This window comes from Belonocnema kinseyi, chromosome 6, assembly GCF_010883055.1.
Source record: "Belonocnema kinseyi isolate 2016_QV_RU_SX_M_011 chromosome 6, B_treatae_v1, whole genome shotgun sequence".
In the NCBI taxonomy this organism is placed as follows: Eukaryota; Metazoa; Arthropoda; class Insecta; order Hymenoptera; family Cynipidae; genus Belonocnema; species Belonocnema kinseyi.
The window spans coordinates 44077241-44086869 of record NC_046662.1 but is presented as its reverse complement, the minus strand read 5'-3'; the positions used below and the strand labels follow the sequence as shown (position 1 = coordinate 44086869).

Here is a 9629-nt window from a genome sequence, read left to right as displayed (position 1 = left end):
TTTACATCTTTTATTATTAAGCTTTGTACTTAAACGTAGTTTTCTTTCGGCTCTTGCATTTCTCAAAGTTTGAGACCGATATTTTATTTATAAAAAAAGTTCAAACGCTCAAAAAATGTTGAGGTTCACAAAAAAGATGAAATAATTTTCAGTGAAGTTTCTACCAAAATGCAGTACCTAAACGTACTTTATTGCACTCTAATACATTTCCCGAAGTTTCAGCTCGATATTTTAGTTACAAAAAAAGTTCTTAGGTTCAAAAAAACATTCAGTGAACTGAAAAACTGTGGTCGGTAATATAGGTATTTAGCTGTGTCACATGCCCTTAAAAGCTAAAAGTGTTCTACGTTAATGGGCTTGAAGACGTCAATTGCCCGTAAGGATGTGTTAGTCTTATTTTTTGTGAAAAAAGCGATATTTTTAGACATTTTTTGTTGGAAAACAAGTGACAGAAAGCAGGGGGGGGGGCTCGCGTTTGTTTCTACTGCTGACCGCTGGTGCCTTTCTTTGACCCGTGGCCAGGTGCCATTCAAGCATTCAGAACTAGGGGCCGAAGAATGGCACCAGCGGTCGGCAGTAAAACAAAAAAAGGCCCCCTCCCCCCTGCCTTCTGTCACTTGTTTCCCAACAAAAAAAATGTCTGAAAATATCGCGATTTTCACAAAAAAGAAGACTAACACATCCTTCCGGGTGATTGAAAATAAATACAGAGCCTATCAATTATAGTTTGCAGTGTGAGTCGCTTTAATATCTGCGTATTAGAACTGAAGATAATATAGTTGCACATTTTTGTACTTTTAAGCAACAATTTTTATTATTTTTTACATTTCTGAATTGCAACTGGTTCACAACACTTTTCCTCATACTCATGAATTTTTTCAAATTTTTTCTATCGCCCCTTGTATAAGAAATAATGCTCTAAACTTGACTGTTCTTAAATGTACCCAAAAATTCTTACTTTTTTTTTTACATTTTTTAGTCTGCTAAGCACAAAAATTTTTTTACATAAACGTCTTCAAGCTCATTAACGTAGAATACTTTCAGCTTTTAAATGACCGTATTTTTGTTGCGCTAGCATTTTTTTTTCTCGCCGATAGTAGGCTTATAATATCTTTACCCCCGTAATTTAAAAATCGGTCACTGTTGACTGCACAACTAAAAAATTATTAAATTTTAGTATCTCAAATTTCGAAATAATTATTTTAAAATAAACAATTTTTAACGTGGTTTCTTTAAAATTTCGATTTATGAATAGTTAACATTATACATTTTCTTTTTGAATTATCGAAAATTTAATTGTTTCATTTTTAACGGTTTTAAGCAATATTTCAGGGCAGCCACTGGGCCGGGAAATGACAGAGAATTTTGTTTTAACCGGGAATTTTGCAAATTTGTAATTAGCATAATTTAAATTATGCTATTATTTAGCTTACAATGCGTAATTCAACATTTTTTTACTTTAAAAATTTTCCATTCAAAATTTTTCCATTTAAAATTTCTATTTTTAAGCTTATATTTTTAATTTAAAGAATTTTTAAATGCTTTCTTAAAGACTTGAACAAATAAAAAATAAAAGCCTTTGATGTTAAAAATTTGGGATAAAAAAATTTTAGTTTAATAAATAAATACATTTTTTTAATTTATCTCTACTTTAAGTAATAAAAAGTGAACAAAAACGAATTGACAAAACGATTTTAAATCAGTTCAAAATTTAAGAATTTACAAATTTGAACGTCAAAACTTAAACGGTTTCAATTTGAAAGTCTTAGTCATTAAACGAATGTGAAAATGTGTCTGAAAGTTTATAAAATATTTTCAACTTAAAAATAACTTCATAATAATATATTCTTAATTGAAGGATTTTATTAAATTTCAAATATTAATTTAGTCTAAAATATTCAATTTTTAACACGTTCAATTTAAAATTTTTAATTAAAAAAAAAAAGATTCATTATTGAATATTTAGCAATATTAGAATTTTTATTTAAGACAAGTAAATTGAAACCAGATATTTAAAAGTAAAAAATCTTCAACTGAATTGTTTGACTAAGAAAACCTAGAATCGTTAAAATTTCGAAAAATACTCAATTTCTAAGTGAAATTAAAAATTTTTGATGTATAATTTACAAATGAACATTTGTAGAAAAAATTAGAGTAATTTTAAGAGATATTTAGAAGTTTTAAAAATATTAAAAATTAGCATGCAAATTGTAGAAAGTTTTTTAAAAATCTTCTAGAATCATTTTTGAAAATTTTGTTTTAATCTTTGATAAACTTTTTAAATAATCTCTTAAAATTCCGTAAAATTATATAATTTTGAAAATTTTAAAGTTCATTGATTGATTTTTTAATTTAGAGCATGGAAAATAACGTGGATTTATATTGTTTTATATTGAAAAATGTTAATACCTTTACTTTCATACACTTAAATTATTGAGCATTGGAATACAACATTTTTTAATTAAAAACTTTTAAATTTAAATTTTAAAAGTTCAAAATTTAACATTTCCGTTTTAAGTGCTTTCATATGCAGCTAAGTTTTTATTACTTCATGTGGACAATTTTTTAATTTTAGTGTTACATTTTTTTAATTTGATTGACCGTGAAAAATGTTTGCGAACCGGAAAAAAACCGGGAATTTGTTTCGTCGATTAAAACGGTCACCCTGTATTTGCTTATAATGTAACGCTTTAGTTTTAATAATTTACTATTGGTGGCAATTGTAGTTAATTATTTAAATGATCATTTTATTCCCTTTAATTTCAGTGAACCAAGGCATGAGAAAATCACTATTAAATTCAGGCCTGTTTCAAGCAAGAGCTTTAAAACATTTCAAAGGATTTAACATTTATTATTTAAAAATATTTATCATCTTTAATAATTCCAAGGAATTTAAAAATATTTCAAGAGATTTTGAAAGATTTCAAAGGGTTTGAGAGCTTTTACGGTATTTTTAATAATTCCAAGGAATTTTGTACAATATTTGAAAAGTTTCAATGGATTTCAACATATTTCGACGAATTTGAAAGAACTCCAAAAAGTTTCAAGGGATTTTCAGATTTCAGGGGATTTGGAAGGTTTTATGGTTTTTAAAATAATTGCAAGGAACTTTTTAAAAGCTTTAAAATTTTTAAAGGAATTTAAAAAGGTGTCAAGATATTTCGGGTGATTTGAAAAACTTGTGGGTAGTTTTAAAAGTTCCAAGAATTTTTCAGGAGCCTTAAAAACTTTCAATGGATTTCAAATGATTTGTAAGATTTTAGGGTATTTTAAATAATTCCAAAGAATTTTTAAGAGCGTTAAAAATATTTCAAGGGATTTCAAAATATTTCAAAGGATTTGAAATATTTAAATATATTTTAAGAGTCGAAAGTATTTTTAATAGATTTCAATAATTTGAATGTTTTCCAAAGGTTAATGTAAATGAAGGGTATGTTTTAACTTTAAAAAATATCGAAGGAATTCCTAAGAGCTTTCCAAAGTGTTAAGGGATTTCAAAAGATTTTATCGGATTTGTAATATTTTAGGGTACTTTAAATACTTTCCAGGAATTTTTAAGAGCTTTAAAAAATTTGCATGGGATTTCGAAACATTTAAAATTATTTCCAAAGAATTTTTAAGACCGTAACAAAATTTCAAGGGATTTCAAAAGATTTCAAAGGATTTGAAATATTCAAATATATTTCAAGAGTTAAAGGTATTTTTAATAAATTTCAATCATTTGAATGTTTTCCAAAGGTTGACAAAAATTAAGGGTATGTTTCAACTTTAAAAAATTTCCAAGGAATTTCTAAGAGCTTGCAAAAGTGTTTAGGGATTTCAAAAGATTTCAACGGATATGTAAGCTTTTAGGGTATTTTATATACTTTCCAGGAATTTTTAAGAGCTTTAAAAAGCTTCACGGAATTAAACAGGATTTTCAGAGATTTTAAAAATTTGAAAAAATTGAGAGTATTTTTAAAAATTCTAAGAAATTTGAATAATTTTGAGCATTAAAAAGTTTTAAGGAGTTTAAAAACGCGTCAAAAAATTTCTAAAGATTTGAGAGGATTTGAAAAATTTTTGGGTATTTTTAAAAATTTCAAGAAATTTCAGGAGCCTTAAAAGGTTTTCAATGGATTTCAAAAGATTTGAGGAGATTTCAAAAGATTTTAAAGGGATTTGAAAGATTGTTGAGTTTTCAATAATTCCAAAGAGTTTTCCAGAGCTTTAAAAAAAATTTCAAGCGATTTTGAAAGATTTCAAATTATTTTAAAGATTTTAGGGTATTTTCAATGATTCCGAAGAATTTTTGAGACCGTGATAAAATCTTAACAGATTTCAAAAGATATGAAAGGGTCCGAAATCTTCAAATATATTAAAAAAGATTCCAAGGTATTTTGAATAAATTTCAATAATTTGAATGTGTTCCAAAGGTTCAACCAAATTTACGGTATGTTTAAACTTTGAAAATTATCCAAGAAATTTCCAAGAGCTTTCAAAAGTATCAAGAGATTTCAAAAGATTTCGGCTGTTTTGAAAGATTTCAACGGATTTGAAAGATTTTTGGGTATTTTAAAAAATTCTAAGGAATTCAAATAATTTTTAAACGATTTTCAAGAATTCAAATGATTTTGGAATACTGTAAAATATTTCAATGGATTTTTTATGTATTTCAATCTTTTGATAGGATATAAAGTGATTTTAAGGATATTTTGATATTTTTTAAATTTCAAAGGAACTTTCAAGAGCTTTACGAAGTTCTTAGAGATTTCAAAGGATTTGAAACGTTTTTTTTTCGCCAAGGAATTTTCTAGCGCTTTAAAAAATTTCAAGGGATTTCGAGAGATTTTAAAAGATTTTAATGTATTTTCAAGGATTTCCATGCAGTTTTAATTGCATTCACAATATTTTATAATATTTTACCTTATTTCAAAGAATTTATTCATAAGAATTGAGCAATTTCGTAGAAGTTCAAAGAATTTCAAATATTGCAAGGCATTTTCAAATATTTTAAAGAATTTTAAAGATTTTCGGATACTTTACAAGATTCCGAATTGAGTTTTCAATTGATTTTAATATTTGATTCATAAAGCAAATCAAACACTTTTATCAGTCAAAAAATAATCTAAAATATTTAAAGAAGATTTTTAAAAATTTTCAGAATTAGAAAAATATTTAGGAAAAGCGCGAATAATTTTTAAAGATATTTGGAAGTTTTGAGTAGTCCTGAATATTTTTTAAACTAACTTGAATTTTTCCTAATATTTTGTAAAATCCTGTAAAATAAAACAAATTTTTAACCAAATTTGTAGACTTATACTTGTTTTCTTGTTCTCAGATCTCAGAAATAAAATAGTTATTCGAAATTATTTCTCCCTTCAAATCGGAAAACTATTGACCATCCTAGCGAATAAAATAATCCATTTTGGACTTCATAATAGTTTGAATTTTCCCGCTGCTGTTGTGCGCATGCGAAAAGAGAATTTTTCTCGTTTCTAACGTTTTCTTGATCAAGTAAGTATTAGTTAAATGGATTTTTAATAAATTTACAAAAAAATTGCTCAAGTTTGAGGTATAGGCTAGATTAGAAAAGTCATTTTTTACTTGTGTAAAATAGATCATTTTCAAATTCTGGAAGATACTCTTAGTTTTTTTTCATAATTTTTTATGGCGTTTGAAAATATATTTATGTTCTTTTTTTCAATTTTTTTCCGTGGTCTGCAATCGATTTTGTTTTCAGTTTTCAATTTGAACATGATTTTTGTATTCATATAGGCTAGTACAGTAGTCAGGGATTTTTTTTAAAGTTAGGAAGTTCTTTCGAGAGCGTGCTGAAGTTTTTTTTTTTAATTACAATATAAAATTGAATCATTTGTTGAATTTTCGTTTTATTTTTAATTTCAAATTAATTTTTTTAACTGAAAATTTAATTATGCTAGTTGAATATTCCATCATTTTAGTTGACAATTTTTTTCTTTGAACATTAATGTTTTTCAACTTAAAATTCACCCATTCAATTTTTATGTGAAAAGTGATCTTTTTTGGCTGAAAATGGCACTTTATTTTAAAATGTTACTAATTTTTTTTAAATTATTTTTTTTTTCAATCTAAAAATATAAAAAATTATTGCAATTGAATATTTCATAATTTTAGTTAAAAATTCATCAGCTTAAGAAATTGAACTTTTTTAGTTGTAAATTAAACTACTTCATTGAAAAAGAAATGTATTTTCTTTGAATATTTTTTTTCCTTGTGAACAGTTAATCTTTTTGTTTAAAAATTAATTTTTTGTTGTCGAAAATTCAAATATTTCAATTAGATATTCATAATTTTAGTTGAAAATTCACTTGTTTGGTTGAAAGCGAAACTACTTGGTTAAAAGTTAAACTCTTATGTTAATCATTCTTCTTTTTGGATTAAAATTCATCTTTTAAAGTTGATGTTTCATAATTTCAAGTTAATAATTTATCATTTTTGTTGAAAAATGTTTTGTTTTTTTCTGTGAAAAATTAATTTTTTTAAAATGAAAATTTAAATATTCCTGTTTTGGTTGAAAACTGATCTTTTTTAGTTCAAACTTCAACTATTATTCATCTCTTTTATTGCAAAATCCCACTATCTTGTAGAAATTAATCTTCTTGGTTGAAAATTCATTTTTTTTTATTTAAAATTTAACTATTATTTTAACTAAAGTATGTTTAACTATTTTTTGGTTGAGAATTTAAGTATTCAACTTGAATATTCAATGTTTTGCTATTTGGAAATTTATCTGTTTCTTGAAAATAAAATTAATTGATTGAACGTTAAACTCTTTTATTGAAAATTCATCTTTTTGAATTAAAACTCAACTATTCTAGTTGAAAATTTATCATTTTAATGCAAAATTCATCACTTCGCCTGGATATTTGTCTATTTTTTATAAAGAATTAAATCTTTTCATTGAAAATTTAACTATTCCATTTTTAGCTGAAAATTCACGTTTTCGTTCAAAATTCAACTATTTGGTTGAGATTTAACCCTCAAAGTGCGTACATGGTAAAAATCACGGTAAAGTGCATCGTGGGTGTATCAGACCCCAGCGTATTTAATCATGTATTGTTTAACCCGTATTGAGTATTTTGGCACAATACAATTATCCGATATTGTTTAAGGTATCTTAAACTTTTGAAATAGTGTACTTTCATAAAAAGATTGCAACATGGATGCTTTCAGAAAAGATATATGATGAATTTGATGAATCAGATTTTTTGTTTTTAAATCGCTTTATTATAATAAAAAGTGAGGAACTTTGACATGTAATACTATAGAAATACAAGAAATTGAAAAAGGAGACATATATAACTGTATTTTAACAATTATATATTATTCAACACATCCACAGTATGCTCTCGCATGATGCGCTGCCGTAAGTTATAAGCCATCTACAAAGAAAAAAAGTATGAAATAATTGAAAAAAATATATATTTCACTTCATATAATATACTTACGTTAGAAAGTAAACAAAAAGCAATACAATTTCAAAAAAAATGCCCCAAAATTAATTTTTCACTCTCTACGTGCACACTGGGTGTTGAATACCCCAAGATTTTTTATCTCCTTTTTCAGCAGCTGCTGCTAGTAGACTGACACTTGATACGCTTGACGCAGTATGCTAAAGTACTTTACTTACAGTTAGTGCCTCCAACTAAAGCTAGGTGGCGACACTTACTCAATTTTTTTCGAATTAAGTATGGTTTCTGAGTTTGATAATTGCTTGGGGTGAAACATACCCACAATGCACTTTAAAGGTTTAATGTTTTTTTTGTTTGCAAAATCGCATTTTTACGTAAAAAATTAATCTTTTTGGCTGAAAATTCAACTATTTGTTTAAAAAAATTTCTTTATTGTTGAAAATGCAATAATTTTACTTGAATAGTTAGCAATTTGAAATAGTTTGAAATGGATGTAATAAAGTACCCATATTAATTTGATCTAAATATGCAGGATAAGCATGGTATGGTTGCCCCTGCTCGGATATGATCCATATTGCGGGGGCAAGTGGCTACCCCTATAAGATCAATTTACCCCAATTAACGACTAAAAAAATTTTTTTACAAAAGTTATAAACAAATTTAAAAAAATAAATTTTTTCGAAATTGGCTTTATCGATCAGGATGGTTAAAATATTTCGTGCTCATTAAGGTTGCAAAATATATTTTTTCGGAAATTATTAAAGAATTACTTCATAGTTCACAAAAATAAAAACTAGTTATTGTCCCCTCACATGTATGAAATTCCATGAGAATGAGGGACCAACTTAGTTTTTAGCTAATGATGCAATAAGTTGTACGCAGTGATTTAATAAAAACCAGATGCGACAGCATTATTCGATTAAGAACACATTTTCTCGTGAATTCCCCAGTCACAGTGGCAATTGAAGAAAAATCCGTTCAAGTTCGATTTCAACAGTTGAAAAAAATAATTATTTCGAATTGATATATTTTTTAATTGTGATATCATCAAGTTTACAATTCGTAATTCGAAAGTCGTTTACATGAAAAATTGTCCATTTTAGATTTGTCTTTTTAAGCGTCTATTTTTAATTTAAAGGACTTGAAACTCCAGTCTTGAAGAATTAAACAATTAAAAATTGAAAGCCTTTGAAGTTGATAATTTTTGATAGAAAACAGTTTTATTTTATCAACTGTAAATATAAATAAATAAATACTTTTTAAAATGGATTTTCAACTTAAAAATAACCTAATAATAATATATTCGTAATTAAAGGGGTTTATTAAATTAAAAATATGGTTTCAGCAAAATTATTAAATTCTTAACCCATTTAATTTGAAATTTTTTCATTATGAAAAAGGATAATTATTTAACATTTAGCAATATTTTACTGTTAATTTAAAACGAGTAAATTGAAGTCAAATATTTAAAAGTAAACAGTTTGAAACTTAATCGTTTGACATACAAAGCTTCGAATTCCTAAAATTTTGAAAAGCTTAAACATGTTTAACGTCACGATTTTTATTATTTTATTTCAAAACTGAAATGATATCAAGTAATTAAAACGAAGTGGGTTAAATTTTGTTTTGAGAACTTCTAAACGTTTTAAAATGAATATAGAATTTTTCCCAAAATTTTTTAGAAAATCCGGAAAATTAAAAAAAAAATCCTTAGAATCTTCTAGGGTTTTTTTTGACAATTTTCGAAATCTCTTAAAATCTTTCAGAATTCTTAAAAAGCTTCTGAATTTTTTGTTTTAAATCTGCAAAAATCGACATTTTGTTTTACATTAGGTTGTGGGTATTTGCACCGAAATTTCGGTACGAATAGCCGAATTTCCTTGGTACACTCACTTCGTTTAAATTATTGGAAATCATTTCAAGTTCTGAATTATTTTTGAATGTTTATAAAACTTCTAAATATCTCTTAAAATTAATCTCATTTTTTTACAAATAATAAGTGTTCAATTGTTATTTATAAATTTTCTAAAAGTTGCAGGACAAATTCAATTAATTTTAACCCTCAAACGGTACACTCCAACCCAGCATATGTAAACGGTACACTAGTGCGAATTGGTTTGGTTGCAATATAAATATTAAATATTTAAATATTGAACATATAATAAACAACTAGCATATATCACACATATTTAAAAT

At 25.7% G+C, this 9629-nt stretch overlaps 1 protein-coding gene across 1 annotated transcript in view; it reads left to right on the top strand.

Moving 5' to 3' along the window:
• LOC117174665 (putative tRNA (cytidine(32)/guanosine(34)-2'-O)-methyltransferase) overlaps positions 1 to 9629 on the top strand; it is a 37110-nt gene that overhangs the window by 26055 nt on the left and 1426 nt on the right. The window lies entirely within an intron of this gene.